Here is a 19,638-nt window from a genome sequence, read left to right as displayed (position 1 = left end):
CCCCGATGGTGATCGTCATGTTAGGAACAAAGTACTGCAGGCGACTGGAGAATTTAACTGCAATGGTAGGAAACACACACACACACACACAAAACATTTTGTAAATGTCTTTACAACTTTTTGAAATATTATAAGTGAATGGTTGTGTGTAGGGTGGCTTATTGATATTGTTCCATTCCATGTATACAAATAAAATAACTAAGGTTTCTTGTACATTACTTTCATTTTGAGAACATGAAATAATGAATATGCTACATTTAAAATAAAGGAAGATGCTATTGACACCATTGTGTCAGCAGGCAGAAATTATATTATTATTTATTTCTTAGCAGACGCCCTTATCCAGGGCAACTTACAACTGTGACAAGAGAGCACATTATTTTTACATACAAATACATTTTTTTTGTATTTTTTACACATTATTTTTACATACAATTACCCATTTATACAGTTGGGTTTTTACTGGAACAGTCAAGGTAAAGTACCTTGCTCAAGGGCACAGCCTATTTAAAGGCCGGTAGCAAACTGCGTCGGCTGCCTATTGGCAGATTCAGTTTGGCATCCCCTAATCAAAAAGGGGGGGCCAACAAAAACCGGCCGTTAACTAAGCCAGTGGGTAAATTAAATATTCAAAACAAAGGGGGGGGGGGGGGTGGCGCAGAGCACGCCACCCAGAGCCCACTGGTCGACAAAAGCCGTCATGTCGCCAGTGGACTCTGCGCCGGCGTGCTCCAACGCCACCCGGGAACGAAGGAGGGCCCTGAACATGGCCCCACAGTCAAAGAGACCCTCCCCGGTGATCTTACGCTTCCTGGTCTTGTAGATGGTAAGTTTGCCAAGAGCCAGGAGCAGATTCACCAGGAGGTCCCTCTTCCTGGTGGAGCCTCGAACAGGGTGCCCGAAAATAAAAAGTGTGGGGGGAAAATGCAGCCAGAACTGCAGCAGGAGGTTCTTCAAGAACAAAAAGAATGGCTGCAGCCTGGCGCAAAGTAAATAAATGTGGAACACCGACTCGGACTCACCGCAGAAAGGGCAGGCGGGGTCCGAGTCGGTGAAGTGACGCAGGACCTCCTAACGCGAGCGCTCCGTGTAGCACCCTCCATCCCAGGTCCCCAGCACCTCTGGGGACCAGCGGGGAGTACAAAGCCTCCCACTGGGGACTCTCACCCTCCGGGGGTTGGAGGGGCTCCCGCCAAGCGGTGTCTCGGCGGGAGACGAGGGCGAGGAAGTGGAGGGTGTGGAGCGCCATCGCGTACAGGGTCCTCCTCGACACGGAACGAAGGGGGGGTCGAGGAGAACTGCGAGATCCTGCTCAGGTGATTCTCGAGGGGAGGCTGAGGGGGAGCCCGATCCTTTGGTTTGATCAGCAGGACCGGAGAGCCGGGGGTAGGGAGGGACGATGGCTCCCCGGTCCTGAGGACCCCCTCGAGATACCCGACAGAGTCTGGGTGCAAAGCTGCTTTGCACTCCCGGATCGCTCGGCGGGCCGTTTTGAGGGTCCCCCGAGTCGCCCTGGCGACCAGCGACTCGGGAGTCAGCCACACTGAGCGTTGGTGATCCAGGAGATCCCAGACTCTGGTCACCTTGGCCGAGATCAACAGGCTCCGCACCGCGGGGGATTCCAATGCCTGCGCACCTAGATGGGGGTTGTGCAGCAGGGGCTCCAGAAGGAATTCCTCCCCCTCGGTCGGAACCGCGTCTCGGCCGATGTCGAACATGCTCCGGGTCTTGAGCAGGTCCCTGTAAAAGACCGGCAGCTCGGGGAGACGGATCCCCGGGAGGTCGAGCCAGAACAGCTGCCGGTCGTAGCCCAAGCGGTGCAGCTGGCGCAGGAAGAGGGAGGCCAGCGCGCACCACTGCGGGGCCGGGTCCGCGTACAGGTATCTCTGCAGGGTCTGGAGGCGGAAGGTGTGCACCTGAGTCCTGATGCACACCAACCCCTGTCCTCCCTCGGCCAGAGGGAGGCTCAGCACCCCCGCAGAGACCCAATGCTTTCCGGCCCAGAAGAAGTCCGTCAGCTTCCTCTGGACCCTGGCCACAAACTCAGGGGGCTGGCTCAGGACGGTGAGTCGATGCCAGAGCATCGACGCCACCAGTTGGTTGATGACCAGAGCCCTGCCCCTGAAGGAAACCACTTTCAGCAGACCCGACCACGACCTCAGTCTCGCAGCCACCTTGTCCTCCAACTCCACCCAGTTGGTTGCGACCGAGGTCTCCGCGGGGCTCAGGTGGACTCCCAGGTATTTGAAGCTGTCCGCGCTCCACTGGAACTGCTGGAGCGCGGCAGGGAGGGAGTCCACCCGCCAGGGGCCTACCAACAACCCGGAGCATTTGGTCCAGCTGATCTTGGCAGAGGACGCGGCAGAGTAAACGCTCTGGCAGCTCCGCATCCTCTCCAGATCGACCGGATCGGAGGCCACAAGGAGCACGTCGTCGGCGTAAGCCGACAGGACCACCCTCGTGTCAAAAACAACCCCAAACACTGCTCGAGACATATTTACTGCAGGTTATTATTATTATTTATTTCTTAGCAGACGCCCTTATCCAGGGCGACTTCATTTTTACAAGATATCATTTTTTTTTTTACATACAATTACCCATTTATACAGTTGGGTTTTTACCTGCAGCAGTGTCTTCCACCTGGAATTGAACCCACAACCCTCCGGTCAAGAGGTCTAGTCCCTTTAATGATAGTGGATCAACTGAGCACCATATTACACTTGCTCACCATCAGATGACTGCAGTCCTCCATGTGAATCCTTTTTTTTCCTTTAATCCAGAGTGCCCAGTCATTACACCACCTCCATCCCATTTATAGTATTTATAAAATGTGTTTTTGTTTTATTATACATGTTTTTATTTTAATTTGCAACTGCTTCAAGTTTAGGGGGTAAGGGCCGGTATGCCTAAAACATGGACCCCTATAAAGACCTTGCAAACCTAACACTTAAAATGTAAAATAAATATTATATATATATATATATATATATATATATATATATATATATATATATATATATATATATAAAATGTATAGTAACAAGGGACACACTCACATGGGTTTGTTTGTGCACATTTAATAATACAAAATAAAAATAAACAAACAAATAAACTAGCTCTTTGCTATCCTTCTTGGGAACCATCACAACTGGCAACGTCTAGGGGCTGTCTGATGGTTCAGTCAGGCCCGCTTCCCACATCTCCTTCAGTACCATCTTGGCAGCATCCTGTCTGGCCAGGGACAGGCGGCAAGGTTGACAGGTGTGGCCTCCCCCGTCTCAATGTGATGCTCTACCATGTAAGTCTCCTTCTGAGCTGGTGGCAAAGCTGTTGTGGTACTCCTACAGCCGCTCCGGGCTATGATCTCACAGCTGCGGTGCCAGATGGTGGTCACTGTGGTTAAAGTAGCGTCCTCTCCCAGTGGTGGCGGCGGCTGGGCTGGGGTGGCTTGTGGGGGTCTGCTCGGCCCGGGCTGGGCTGACGAAACCCTAGTGGAAGGGGGTGGTTTCGGGCCCCTTCGCACTGGTTGGTTTGATTGAGGACCATGTGGTGCTGGCTGGGTCCCGGTATTGGCTGTCTTCGGCCCAGCCTCTGTAAAGGTATGGAATCCTCAAACAAAAAACTAAAAATGCAAAAGAATTAATGAGCAAAATGTTGATGATTTGAACATTACTCACAGATATTTGTTAATCTAAAAACGAAGTTTTAGACACATTTTAAAATGCTGCAACAGCGATATTACTAGTTCTTTGATGTAACTTTATTAGTACTGTAACGATCTGTGCATTTGTGTTGTGCTGTAATTCTTGTACTGTATTCCTGCTGTTCTACTGTATTTCCCATGTACTGTAATTCTGCTGTGTATGTGTTTATGTGCTGTGTGTGTCTGTGTTGTTCCTGTTGTTTGTAATTGTGTTCCCTTCCCCCTCTGTATTTCCTGAGGCTTGTTTGTTTAACTCTGTCTGTGGCTGTGTGACCCTAGCCTGCGTGTGGGCATCTTCTGTGTTTTCCTTGTGATTGGTCCTGTATCTCTGTATCAGTCGTGTTTTGTGTGGTCTGTGTCTGTGTGTGCATGTGTTCCGTGTGTTCCCATTAGCCCGAAGTGTGCGGCCGAGGACCAGTGGGATGTGTGTATCGCTCTCCTCCCATTAACATATGGGGGGGGGGCTGTTCTGGTTACCATGGTTCTTGTGCTCCTGTATTGCTGTATCCCGTGTGTGTAAGCTGCAAAGCTGGCAGAGCAGTTGTCTCTGGTAGGTGCTAAGTAGCGTCCGAGGAGTCTATATGCTGTGAAGCTGACCAGCGGTGGTTTCTGGCGGGTGTGACAGAGCACCTGAAATAAACGATTACTGGAACCGAGAACCAAGCGTGTCTCTCTGTTTTCTGCCTCCTGCCTAAAACGCTACAACACTAAAAAAAAAAAGAAAACTAAAAAAACACCAGCGCAAAGCGCAACAAACATTTAACATGTAGGCCGTGTGCTTAAAACCCTGCTTTATGTAAAAACTTCGGGAATGCTGTTACCTCATTTGCCATACTCTCTGAGAAGTGTCTATTTATTATTTTTAATTATTTAAAAAAGTTAGCACAACTAAGCACTTTTCACAGCTGTCTGATTTCAAACTACAAATTAACTCCACCCCCGTGTATGACTTGCCTGATTACTGCTTTGCATGTGTGGAAGGGTGGTGGGTAATTCACTGACACATGGGAGACACAGATGATTTTGACAGCACCGCACAGGTGCCCAGTTTTATTTAGTGGGGCAGTTCCACGTTTTGGCCCGCAGAGGGCGCTGTTGTCTGTGGTCTGCCTATCACCAATGATAGTCAGAGCCACAAAGATACCAGGGGTGGTACCGTTCTAAGGTATAGGCACACTCGCAGGTGCTCAAACCAAAAAATAAGCAAAAGGAGAAAAGAACAAGATAAATAAAACACAGTAATCAAAAACTACAAATAAAAGGTGCTGCACTCGGCAGCTTCACTCCGACCGTCGCTACCCGCACGGTCCGGGTCTCCGTCCTACCCTCGCCGCTCCCTCAGACTGCTAAAACAAATACTAATGGGGTCTGCCCACGGTTTCCCCGCTAACCCTGTTCTCTTCCTTTTCTCTATTTATTTCTTTTGGGGTTTTCCTCCCCGGCCGTGTCCTGGATCTGGACCAGTGCGTCCGCATGTCGTTTTCCTCTCAAAGGGGCAGACCTGAGGGAACAGCAGAATGTTATTTTATAGGGGTGGCAATCCCCCCAAGACCCACCTCAGCCATTCAGAGAGAAGGAAAGCCCGCACACACTCTCTCCCACCTCTCTGTGTCACTGCCATGACTAACAGGCGAATATTGACGGGCTGCTGCCCTCTTCCTGCAGCACTATGAACACATCAGAAGAGTCAGTACAGGTCTCCCCCTGCTACATATCCTCCCCCTTAGAATGGCACCACTGGTCCATTCGAAAATCCTACATCCCCATGCCTTCCCGAGAGAAAAAATCTGCGTTTTAATGCAGCTTTCCTGCTCGGTGGACAACCCTGAAGGCATAGAGCTGAAGGGCCAAGTACCACCGCGTGATTCTGGCATTGCTATCCTTCATCCGGTGAAGCCATGCCAAGGGGGCATGATCTGTAACCAGGGTGAAGTGTCGCCCCAGGAGGTAGTACCGGAGTGACTCGACTGCCCATTTTACTGCGAGACACTCCTTCTCGATGGTACTATAGTTCTTTTCACGGGGAAGGAGCTTCCTGCTGATGTACAGGACCGGGTGCTCACTTCCCAGCACCTCCTGAGACAACACTGCCCCGAGACCAGTCTCTGACGCATCCGTCTGCAGGGTGAACCTCTTACCGGAATCCGGACTGCACAGCACTGGCTTACTACACAGTCTCCGCTTCAGAGCAAGAAAGGCCCTCTGGCACGGCTCCGTCCACTGAACCGTATTTGGGGCAGCCTTCCCGGTGAGGTCTGTCAAGGGAGCAGCCAGCGTGGCGAAGCTCGGAATGAACTTCCTATAATAGCCCGCTAGTCCCATGAAAGAGCGCACCTGGGTTTTGGTCGTAGGGACCAGCCAGTCAGCCAAGCTTTCACCTTAGCAATCAGCGGTCTGATCTGGCCACTCCCAACTCGATACCCCAAATACTCCGACTCACTCTTCCCAGGCACATTTCTTTGGGTTAGCAGTGAGCCCAGCCTCCCGCAAGGATTGCAATACCGCTGCTACCTTACACAGATGACTTGGCCAATCCTCACTGTGGATAACCACGTCATCTATGTAGGCAGCAGCGTACTGCTGATGGGGCCGCAAAACGCGATCCATCATCCGCTGGAAAGTGGCTGGTGCTCCGTGCAACCCAAAGGGCATGGTCCTAAATTGGTACAACCCGAAGGGAGTCGAAAACGCCGTCCTCTCTCTGGATTCTCGGGTTAGGGGTATCTGCCAGTACCCCTTCGTTAAATCCAGTGTCGTCATAAAATGAGCCGTGCCTAGACGCTCCAGCAACTCATCTACCCGGGGCATGGGATAAGCATCAAAATTTCTCATTAACTCGCCTGAAGTCAATGCAAAATTGAGTTGACCCGTCTGGCTTATCCACTAAAACAACAGGACTATTCCAGTCACTTTGGGACTCCTCTATTACCCCCAGTCTAAGCATTTCATCAATTTCCGTCTTTATTACCTGCCTCTGGCGAACTGGTGCCCCCGGCTCAATGTCAATGTGATGATGGGCTACTCGAGTCTGCCCCGGGATGGGAGAAAACACATCAGGAAATTCCATCACCAGAGCTCGAGCCTGACCCTTCTGTGCTGGTGTCAGATCTTCCGCAATCTGTACCGACCCTTTTCTCCCCAGCACAGAAAGATCAGGGCCCAGATCTGAGACGTCATCTGCTTGCGCCACTACCAATGCTTCCGGTTGCAGCCAGGGCTTCAAGAGGTTTATATGATAAATGTGTTTTTCTCTCTGTCGCTCCGGCTGGCAGATCTCATAGTCCACCTTCCCAACCCGGCGTGTAACCTCAAAGGGTCCTTGCCACTTAGCCAGAAGTTTCGACTCAGAACTGGGTAATAATAAAAGTACTTTATCCCCTGGCTGAAATGTGCGTAACTGAGATCCTCTATTGTATTGTGTCTCCTGTCTGTGTTGTGCCTGCTGCAAATTGTCATGCGCCCATTTTCCTACAGACTCAAGATGTTTGCGCAGGTCCAACACATACCGGACAGTATTGGTCGAATTATCCTGCTGCTCCTCCCACGTCTCTCTGACCAGATCGAGCACACCCCGGGGTCTTCGCCCATACAGCAGCTCGAATGGCGAAAAGCCTGTGGAAGCCTGGGGTACCTCTCTGATTGCAAAGAGAAGGGGAGGAATCAGCTGGTCCCAGTAACGCACATCACTATGAATAAATCTGCGCAACATGTTCTTAAGGGTTTTGTTAAAACGCTCCACAAGACCATCGGTCTGAGGATGAAACACCAAGGTCCTAATGGTCTTAATCCCCAAGAGCTCACATGTTCCGTGGATTAGCCGGGACATAAAGTTGGTACCTTGGTCGGTCAGTATCTCCCTGGGGATCCCCACCTGGGAGAAAACCTTCACGAGTTCGTTGGCAACAGATTTAGCGGACATAGATCGGAGGGGTATGGCCTCTGGATAACGCGTCGCGTAATCCAAAATAACCAATAGGTGTTTGTATCCTGCCGCACTCCTTTCCAATGGCCCAACTATGTCCATCCCAATACGCTCAAAGGAGCTTCCACTAGGGGCAACGGCACCAGTGGTGCTCGTGGGACGGCTCTAGGGCTAGCTTTCTGACACTCCCCACACCGTTCACAAAAACGTCTGACGTCACCATCCAACCCAAGCCAACAGAACCGTGTCACAAGCCTCGCTTTGGTTTTGTCCCTTCCTAAATGACCAGACAGGGGAATAGCGTGAGCAAGCTGCAACAAATCCTCCTTAAAGGGCTGAGGGATGAGCAACTGATGATGCACCTCCCCTGTCTGGGGTAATTTTTCAACACGGTACAGAAGGTCTTGATTAATCTCAAAGTGAGGGTACGTGGCGGCGCGTCTGGGCTCAACCACACGACCATTAACCACTGCTGCTTGGTCAAAGAGCCTGCCCAGCACATTGTCACGCCCTTGCTCGAGTCGGAAGTCACGGGAACGAGCTAAAAAAATCAGCTCCCATGGCTTCCAGCTCGGGGTCGGGTCGGTCCGGAGCGGAGGCAGCCGAGCCAGACCCTTGTGCTGGGAGCTCTCACCGCCCTCCCCCCCCGTCCAAAACCTTGTACACCTCTTCCCCCCAGTCCCTTCGCCCTATCCGGGGCCAGTGGTGCGGATGATCCCGCAGTGCTTCGCCCAGGCAGCCTGACTGGCATCGGTTCGGCTGCCTGGTACTGCTCTGCCAATGCGACCGCCCGATCCAGGGTGGCGGGTGCCTGCCGCTGTACCCACAGCTGTGGTTCCGGTGCTAAACACTCCAGAAACCGCTCCACAACAATTATTTCCACCAGCCTGGATTTCGTGGTCGCATCCGGGTTTAACCACCCCATGGTGTACTCGTTCAGGCGATGGCCAATGGTTCTGGGGTGCTCCTCGGACAAAAAGTGCTCCCGCCGATAACCCTCCGGTGTAGCCCCCATGCGATTCAGGATGGTGGCTTTTAGCGTGGGGTAGACCATCATCCGGTCGGGAGACAGCGTCCTCGCTGCTGCTTGCGCCTCCCCCGTTAACTGGGGCAAGAGGTAACTGGCCCATTGGGCCTGATCCCACCCGGCAGAGGTCGCCAGGGCCTCAAGGTAGGCTTCGGGTCGATCCTCTGCCGTCATTTTGGTCGGTCTCATCAACCGGGTGTCAGGTCCCGCCGGTCTAGCAGCCCCTTGCACTGCAGCAGTCAGGGTCTGGCGTAGGAGATCCATCATCTCCGCGAATTGGGTGGCATCCATATTGGTGTGCACTGCTTAAAGGGGGCAGTGCCAGTGAATCCCACTTCTAACACCACGTGTGGAAGGGTGGTGGGTAATTCACTGACCCACGGGAGACACAGATGACTTTGACAGCACCGCACAGGTGCCCAGTTTTATTTAGTGGGGCAGTTCCACGTTTTGGCCCGCAGAGGGCGCTGTTGTCTGTGGTCTGCCTATCACCAATGATAGACAGAGCCACAGAGATACCAGGGGTGGTACCGTTCTAAGGTATAGGCGCACTCGCAAGTGCTCAAACCAAAAAATAAGGAAAAGGAGAACAGAACAAGGAAAATAAAACACAGTAATCAAAAACTACAAATAAAAGGTGCTGCACTCGGCAGCTTCACCCCGACCGTCGCTACTCGCACGGTCCGGGACTCCGTCCTACCCTCGCCGCTCCCTCAGACTGCTAAAACAAATACTGATGGGGTCTGCCCACGGTTTCCCCGCTAACCCTGTTCTCTTCCTTTTCTCTATTTATTTCTTTTGGGGTTTTCCTCCCCGGCCGTGTCCTGGATCTGGACCAGTGCGTCCGCACGTCGTTTTCCTCTCAAAGGGGCAGACCTGAGGGAACAGCAGAATGTTATTTTATAGGGCTAGCAATCCCCCCAAGACCCGCCTCTCAGCCATTCAGAGAGAAGGAAAGCCCGCACACCCTCTCTCCCACCTCTCCGTGTCACTGCCATGACTGACAGGCGAATATTGACGGTCTGCTGCCCTCTTCCTGCAGCACTATGAACACATCAGAAGAGTCAGTACAGGTCTCCCCTTGTTACAGCATGGTACATGTTTTATTTTTGTTTTTAGCACTTTGTTGATGGGAAACCTACACAGCAGTTCCCAAATCCATCAGATGCTAGTGACACTTCATCAAGACCCAGCAGGCCCCCTCCCAAGAAAAGGTTATATTCAGAAGTATTAAGGTATAAGTAAGTAATACTACTATTGTTTATTATATCATTCATAAAAATATACATCATGTAAGTTAATATCGCTCTCTTATTACTTTTACATACTGCTACAGTGTATAGTACTTAGGGACCATAAAACCAAATACAAAAATGAAAACTTTCAAGAGGAAGTACAAATATATTGAAGAAAACACAGCACAAATTGTGAACTTATGTTTGACAATAAACTTGTATGCATCCTGGTTTTTAGATTGCAGTATAACAAACAATACATATTTTGAAAGACCCCAGCTGTTTTTTCAAACAAGATGTGAGTATATTTTGGGCACATCTTAATTTGGGCACACCCTTTAATTCTGTGTGTAGTCTGTAATCTAAGGCCCTGATACCTATTAATATTTTGTTCCAGGCAAAGCAGTAATGAAGAGTCTGTGTCACCACATCACAACCAGGAAAATGAGCCGCCTGAAACAGATTTAAGGAGTGTACACCAACAGGTGCGTTTGCATCAGTTTTTGTTACAGAAGTGGTTTACATCAAAGTAGTCTAACAAATTTACCATGTGATTCATAAAGTCAACGTCTTGATAAACTCTTTCAGTAAACATGTCTTTCTTGGTGTATAGCACAAAGTCACAGAACACAAGACCACTTAACAATAGTTGATAGTAACAATTGTGGCACTTGATGTTAATTTTATCACCATCTTTAAAGATAGCAGATAGTTCTTTTCAGCCACATCCTCATTGGCTGTCCTATATCTTGTAGCATCTGATGAGAAAATCTTGGGATAGTAAACTGACTTTACAAATGCCTCTGACACTTTATTTAATTGTAGAACATCCCCAAATCTGGAAACTGTGATCCTACCCTCTCTCCTGGGGCCACTTATTGCTGTTAGCTTGTTCTGTTGTTTCTTTTTCTATTTTCTGTGCTTCTGTCAGGCTGAATCTTGGGCTTGATGACTGTACAGGTGGTGTATGTACTTTTTGTCTGTTGGTTGATTAGATTAACCATCAGAGGGAGCTGCAAAATTGCAGAATAAGAGATATTATTGTGTAACAAGGCAGGGAGGGGGGTTATTATCCTCCCTGCCAGAAAAGTGTATTTGTTTAATTGTTTAATCATTATGTATTGTTTAATTATCACCTGCACCTGGCTACCATTATAAATTAGAGCCCGGTGGAGGGTATAATTTGATAATTAAACAATACATAATAATTAAACAATTAAACAAATACACTTTTCTAGCAGGGAGGATAATGACCCCCTCCCTGCCTTGTTACAATATATATATATATATATATATATATATATATATATATATATATATATATATATATATATATATATATATATATATTAATTTACATTAATTTTCTTTCCCTTTTTTTCAGAATGTGAGGAACAGCATCTGAATCTTCAGAGTGCTTCTGAGCAGTTACTCATACAGAATGAGTTGATTTCCCAGAAAGAACTTGCTTGACACATCACAGAAAATGAATCATTGCAACAACAAATAAGGAACTTTAAAAAACCAAAGATGCAGCAGAAGAGTCATTCTAACCCTGAGAGTTTGACTCCAGAGTCAGTAATCTTTTTTAGACTACCCAGTAGTATATCAATACTGCAAACAACTGTACCACTGAAGTTTATGAAGACCAACCGACACATAAAAAACATCTCCCTTCGTCAGCAGTTTTTACTGGTTTTAATGAAACTGAGAACAATTTTGATATGAAAGACCTAGCTTTCAGATTTCATATTCATGTTCAAAGTGTGAGTATTGGTATTGGTCTGAAGCTAAACATATCTCCATTTGCGAAATCTGGTTCACAGATGAATGCCTCACATATGGAAGAGACAAAGAAGACAGCCAAGCACATGGTGCATGTGGTGAGGGTCATTGCCAAAGTAAAGAAATTCAAAATTGTGTCTGGTAGAATGGTGTGTTGTGAGCATGCTATCCAACCTTAAACCACATATTATCAAAAAACAAGTTTCCATGCTGCTTTACCTGGTAGCTCAAACCACTGCCTAAGGGGTAACTGACTTAATCAACAACAATATTCAGTGTATATGGGGGAGTTTCCCTGTGTGTTCTAATTTTTCTTGAGACATTGTGCTCAAGCCAAATGAAAAATGACCCTATACATTTCGGGTTTCCATTTGCTTAGTTTATTTTACTCGAGAAGATCCTCTATTCACCTGATGTCATGCAAATGAAGGGGTAACGATGAGGTCACTATGCAAATTAGCCATGCGCAGTGTTCTTGCAATGTTTTTGCAGACAGCTCGGGAAAGTGTGGTTTCCATGCTCAGACAACAGGTACACGAGAGAATTTCCCCTGGAAATCTATGGTTGTCAGGTGACATCTTGTTTGAGTGAAACTTTAAAGCACAGTGTTAAGCTCATGTAATAATAAAGCTGTGATTTGTAAATGACTCGTGCCTGGTTGTTTAATAATGTGTTTTACTGCTCTTGCCCAAATTGTTTTTCAAATGTCCATTGGTGGGGTGGCATGTTGTTAGTAGTGATTAATATTTCAACTAAAGAAAAAAAGAAAATAATTAACCCGAAGGTTAATAATCAAACTGTCCAACCCAGTACCATGGCTGAAAACCAGCAGAGATGTAGGATTATAGAGATCTGTGCCAGACATCTTCCACGTATGCTCCCAAGGCTGTCTGGATTGGGAGCAGTGGACGTTTTCACGTGAAATGCGGGTTTCCATGTGAAAATGGGCGTAGATTTCCCGTGTTTTACGTCATGCTCACGAGTAAATGAGATTCACCCTATCCCTCTCTGTGTCCGTTCTTTTCAGCCACAAACCTGATCCTCTCGAGCTGTTCTCCCAAACGTGCATCGCCACTTCACGTGTAAATAACCACACATGGAAACTCCCCATTTGTCATCCCTTTCAGTATCTGGAAATCTAAAGAAAAAAAGAAAATAATTAACCCGGAGGTATATAATCAAACTGTCCAACTTTCTAAGACTTTCCTGAAACCACAAAAATCCATCTGAATATTTTGTTCTATCTGTTTTGTTTATCATATCCACTGACCTGTTATCTGCTTAGAAAGCTATACTTATGAAAATACATAAACATGATAAATAATTAAATAAAAATATCAGCAATACATTTATCATGATATTTTTTTATCGTCATATTATTCTATTTGTCGGCTATGATGCTCAGACAAATAATTGTTAGATAACCACAGTGAAATTTGTACATCATAATGGTGTGGCATCACCTGCAGTCTGTATGCTGGTTTATAACAGGCTTCCTCTTAAGATTGGTTTTGGCTTTTGTGACCACAATATTTGTCTGTCAGAATTTCTCGCAACGTACTCTTTTTATTTATATATATATATATATATATATATGCTCTGAGCACACTCAAACTCAGGGGAGATGTTCAGGAGGACATTAAGATGTTTCAGACTCCTGTCAGTGGATTGTTTGTGCACTGGGCTTGCAACGTATCCAGATGACTTTTAAACAATTTGAGAAAATCACACAGACTCATTTAATTTGAAGTTTTAAAGAATCAGAGTAGTATCAGTACAGTAATGCTTAAAAATGGATTGTAGTTACAGACTACTTCCAATCCCAGCTGACAGGCAGTCTGGGCATTTCCACTGCCTTTACAGGTTTAACAGCACTAGTACTTCAATACAGTAATTCGAATATGGTTATTATATATTTAGCCTTCAGGCTATGCATGCATAAAGCTAAAAACACCCACCGCTAAATTCTAGAACATTCAATATATATCATATATACTCTCTTAAGACTAAAACATAATTTCTATACCTTATATCAATGCATCAATATAAATGAGATATTAAATTCAAATATATGCTTACCTTCCAGTATATGGAAGTGTAGTGTAGGATATATTGCAAAATAAGAACTGTCTTCAAAAGGCAGAGACTTGTGAATACAACCAAACAGCAATCAGTTTTTCAGAGATCTTCAGAGCATGGACCACACAACTTGTAGTTAGCAAGTTGCGTGATACTTGACTGGGGTTTTACCTTGGTTTTTATAGGATTTTTCCCTCCATTGAATACATCAGGAGTCCCAATTAAATCTGATCATCAATCTGCCTTGACAGTTCCTATCTTTGAGTTAATGATATTTTCTAGAAGGATCCGGTCAACTCTGTTTTCAAAATTAACTCAATGTGAGCTCATGGTTCACTATCTTCCACCCCTCGTTTCCCTACAAATTAGGTGAACTGGAGTCCACAGGATCCTTGCTACCAAATACAATACAAATATATGTGTATATATGACAGATGATTTTAATATGTAATACCAGATCTATTTAGTGATATTAACCTGGGTCAAAAAAATATATGTCCCTCTTAGCCGCATATTGTGTTACCTTTTCAGCGTGTTATCAATGGGTCAGTTTAACTTCATATACAAATGTGTGTTAACAAAGTATTTGACAAAGAGTGTAGGGGTTTATCATAAGCCTTTGAATAAGACTACTAAATATACAGTGGCAAGTCCAGTTATTCTCATTTAAATTCAAGATATAATAAAATATGTTAAATATAATAGCCGTGTACAAAGCTTGACCTCTCTCTCGGTTTTTAAAAATTGGCCTGCACAAGCAGGTTTCAGACACCCTGTTTATTTGCCAAGGTTACTGTTTTAATTAATATGAAACTCCACTGAAAGCACTTTTCCAAATTCACTGCATGAAGTCATTTTTTGGCCGATTCAAGAGACACCTGTACCGGTATCTTTTCAGATAATACAAAAAACCGTACATCCTAACTTCTTATAACTCAGCTCTCATTATTTTCTTATAATATAATGAGATACATACTCCTGTCTTTCTTAAAGCACCTTCCGTTGGTTATCATTCAAGGTTGGCAAATCCCGCTTTCAAGAGCCAACACCGAATCCTGCTTTGAGGTGCCAAAGACTAAGCTTTATTTTTTGAAGGTCTAATGCCCTTCCAAAATTCTGCTGTGTGTCTGAGACAAACATTTAATTCTTTCACTTTTAAATTCTTCAGTTTCCCTGTAAATAAATACCTTTTGTTTCTTACTGCAGTAAAACCTTTATTAAACTAAACAGGTGGATTCTTTGGTTTAATTGATAATGTTATGTCTTAAAGACATAAATTAAATTGATTAAATTAAATGAACATAATCGCAAATGTGTGTTAACAATATGTTTGCAATATCGTCAACATCATGCTTCTGTTATAATAAACTTTTACTATGTTCTTTCTTTCAACAGTTTATCTTTAAATGGCATTATAAGATGTATTTCTAATTAAGTTACTTCAGTATAACAGTTGCTCCTAGAAATTGTAATATTATTTTATGCCACTGCTAAATCTTTCAAGATATTAATGGAAGGTCCAGTTATTAATATCTAAATACAGGCTAGCATTAACATACCAGAATGCCATAGTGCTACAGTGACTGAACTAATCTGACCTTCTTCACTGTTCATACAAAATCCAGTCAAAGCAGGTTTTAAGACAACCTTTGCTTTTTGCCAATTTTAGGGTTGAATAATATGAAACACTATCGTAAGCATTTTTCAATACTCAATATCTAACTTAATGTATTAACACGTCCTAAGCTTTCCAATCCCATCTCTTCCTGCCAGGTTCTAATTCATTTCTGATATATATATATATATATATATATATATATATATATATAGAGAGAGAGAGAGAGAGAGAGAGAGAGAGAGAGAGAGAGAGAGAGAGAGAGAGAGAGAGAGAGAGAGAGAGAAAATGATTATTGTAATATAAACTTCTATCTTCTGTTATCTGAAATGTATTTCCGTTCATTAATATTAACGAAATCGCTCATTATAGAGAAGATCTTGGCTGTTAAATTGCTGACCATCCAAGAATCCCAGCTACGTTGGCCAAAACCAATGAGTCATTTTCAACACTGCTTTTTCTACAGGCTGGTAAGGACGAGGTTACAATTCGGTTCACTGTATATGTAAAGTTACAGTTTATACTTTAAATGATTTTATAACATGTAGTTCTAATTCAGATATGGCAATATAGCAATCTCTTATAAACTGCAATTCTATTTTACTTCATTGATATACACAGAAGGCAAGAGGTTAATTTTTAATTAGCAGCAAATGCAACCTTGAATATTAAAACTTAGGACTTTTGTTTCTTCTTACTATAGTCAAACCTAGTTCGATTGCTTCTAGCATATTAACTGTGCACCATAGATTCTGCCATTCTGCTCTCGCTTTGATCAGAATGTTTTGAGACTAATTAAAAAATATGCTTTTGCCTGATAAGGGAGGTTTGGAACTTTCAGCAGGTCAGTCTGACCTTCAACGCCAAGAACTTCTCCACACAGGCCTTACACAGATCTGCTAATAATATTTTCTACTGGTTTCATATTCTTTAAAACACATTACAGTCATTACAATATTTGTTGCAGTTTCACAAATGTTCAATTTGTATCCCAAAGATCAGCCTGCTTCCAGTAGCTGTGACAGTCTTGGGTCAGTTTCTGCTCTCGGTAAGTGATTTTTTGGAGTCCCCACACACAAGTTATTACGGCCTAAACTTGGTACAAATGGAAAAAATTCTAATTTTATGAGGTTTAATGACCAGTGGTGGGACTTGAAACCAAAAGTTTTTCACAGAATTTGGAAGACTGGTTCCTCAGGTTCTTACAGCAATACCTACATTTTAGGACCCACATCCCCTACAGGGTAAAGGGCTAGGCTGAAGTTCGAATAAAACTTGTCAGTTACCCCTCGTCTGGCAATTTGCCAGAAGTGAGTAGGGTGCTCCTAGTATTTTTTTCTGAAAAGCCCTATTCTAGTAGAACGAGCACATGATGGTAACATCTAAATTGCACCCAGGGTGATTTTTCTGGTCAAGGTCCCTTTCTCACTTTAGGTTGACCTTTGCAAGGTCACAGGTCGAAGGGGAAATTAAAATAAATAAATAATGGCTATCATTTCTGAACTCAACGTGTCTGAAAACCCCCAGGTGAATTTTTCTTGGAAAATCTGAGACGGACGGGCAACGAAATGTCCCTTTTCTGGTTGAGTTGGCCTGGAATGACCCAAAAACTACATTTTGTTGTTCTGGCAAAATAGTTACAAAGTTTTCAAAACCCTTTCAAAACCCTTCTAAATTTGTGAGAAAAATTTAAATTTGCAGTGGTAAGAATGGTGTTTAAGATTACAATTAGAAAACACTAGTGCAATGCTAAACGTACACTTTGTTTTTGCAGGTTATCTTGCTTTTCCCGATTTACCCTGCTTTATATGGCCATAGTTATTACTAGTACCATACTATATGTGCTTTACCATGCTTTCACTATGCCTCGCCTGCACATTAATATATTTTATTGTACTATAGTATGCTGCATTAATCCTTTATAATGGCACTGCAATCAATTACCAGTGGGTATTGTTTCATACCATAATGCTACCATGTGTATAGTAAAATATTAATACCATTGCAACTGCCTTTATGCTACCAACGTAATTGCAATGCCAATGAGAATACTATTCGGAAAGGGTTAATGATTGTGAATTCCAAAATGTGTTATAATTCCTGATTAGGGAAGCATTGGTCATATCAAAATATACTGATGTTTGTCTTGGAACAGTATCAAGGTTTTCTTTTTCAATGCTTTTAGCAAAACGGCTACTTCCTTGTATTTACATAGTTTTTTTTTGTATTTGTAAAATAGTCAAAAATAAGACCTGTCTTGCTATCAAGAACTGTTGTTTTTATAAGCTCCAGATGGACCACCCTGCCAGTCTTTGATTCCCTCATTCTGGAATGCCATTTGGCTCAGTGTCCATTTATTTGTCTCTCGACCCCACCACCTCTATTGAATACATTGCCCTCCAGCCAGCACTAGGACAGTATTGGGACAAAGAGTAGTATTGTAGTATTCTCAGGATGATTGCAACTACCATAAAATGCAGGACAATTTGTAACAAAAATACATTTTAAAGTGATTTACTTAAATATTGTGGTGTTCACTTGATGACGCTGTCAACATCCCACAAAAGTAATATTTATAGCTTTGTGCCTTAAAGACTGGTTTATTTGCTCATGCCCCCTAAAACTTCTACTATGCATATACCATGTGTGAACCCCATTATTTACAATGCTTTACTATATTAATCTATAATTGACCATACTTTTATTATACCCAGTTTTGCTCAGATTATACTATGGTATACCACAGTATGCATTATTCAAAAGGTGTTACTATGGTTTTTCTTTTTTGTGGTGAATGTGATGGAACCACTATACATCACAACTGTATTCTTTCTCAAGTCCTAAGTAAGAATAAGAATGGTATTTTGCATTTGGCAGTGGATTGCAAGACCCAATTATGCCTGCCGCAGAACAAGGAAAATTCAAGAAGGGACAAAGTGGGGAAAACCCTTCCATTACAACAGCTGGTGGCACAGATGCCACGCCTTTACTAATATGAAGTAATCATTTTGATTGGCATTAAAGCATATCTTATTTGCACGACACCCTCTTCTCCCAAGGCTCTGCCAAAGCACAGGCAAGAATAATAACATATTCATTTCTAGTATTAAAAGGTAGTTTTGACAGCTTTAAAGCCTAAAATACACATAACAAACTTTCTAAAGCCTTGCCAAAGTTCAGGGTCCATAAGGCGGCTTTGAAAATATTGTTTTCGTAGAAACTCAAGTGAACTGTAGAAAATGTATTGAAAAACACAGAGATGTATGGTTGTTAAGTATAAGGCTGCATTGCTTACTCAGCTTGCCCAGTATATTTACCTAAACCACTGTTGCTTTTAATTGAGTTGTGCTTTTATAAGGACGTGCATGGATAAAGAACTGCAGTGCTGCAGGATGCATAAGGGTGTGGTTACTGGGCATAGCAATGTTGACTACATTTTGTTCCCTGGTCAGCTCCACTGGGTCATTTTTGGGTTTTCCTTTCTCAGACATTAATGTTTCAGCTGCTGGGTAAAGCTTCAGGAAACTAATCCTTTAAAGTTTACCACAATATTTTTACACTGTATTTTTGCAGTTTTACCATGCTTTTCCTATGATTATACTATGCATTTACCATAGTTTATCCTGGTTTTCCATGTTTATTAATATGCTTTACCATACCTTGTTATTCTTCACAATTCTTCCCAATGTTTTACCATGCTTTTGTTATGCTTTATTACACTTTGCTGTGCTTTTACTATAGTAGCCTTTATAAGGGCAGCTTTTTTGGCCTATCACCAGCAAATTAATAAATCTGTCTTTCATAGCAGGCAGCTTAAAAAAGACCCTTTACTACTGAAAGCCTGGTGAGCAGCCTAGGGAGATCAACATACTACCTCCCCAGCAGTAGATGTGCTGGTAGTGAAAGGGTTAAACAACAGGAAGGCTGAGCAGTTTTGTTTTGTATGTCGTTTTTTGAAACAGATTGGGCTATATTTTCAAAGCGTTTACTCCAGTCTTTAATTAACTCCTATTTTTTTAGAGGAGAAAAAAAAACTTTAGGTTTTATAAAACTACAACCAAACAACTTAAGTACTAATATTCATGGCCTTTTATACATATCAAAGTGGCCTGGTTATCAGTTTTATATCATTTACGTGGAATTCTCCTTTAAAAAATAGGAGTTAATTAAAGACTGGAGTAAACGCTAAATATGGGCCATACAGTGAAGACTTTTTAGTTAAGATGTTTGTCATTGAATTTAACTTTTAGTATTTCTAAATACAGAAATAAA

Source organism: Acipenser ruthenus, chromosome 5 (genome assembly GCF_902713425.1).
Source record: "Acipenser ruthenus chromosome 5, fAciRut3.2 maternal haplotype, whole genome shotgun sequence".
NCBI classification, from domain to species: domain Eukaryota; kingdom Metazoa; phylum Chordata; class Actinopteri; order Acipenseriformes; family Acipenseridae; genus Acipenser; species Acipenser ruthenus.
The sequence above is the reverse complement of the archived record's forward strand: the minus strand, read 5'-3'. Positions refer to the sequence as shown.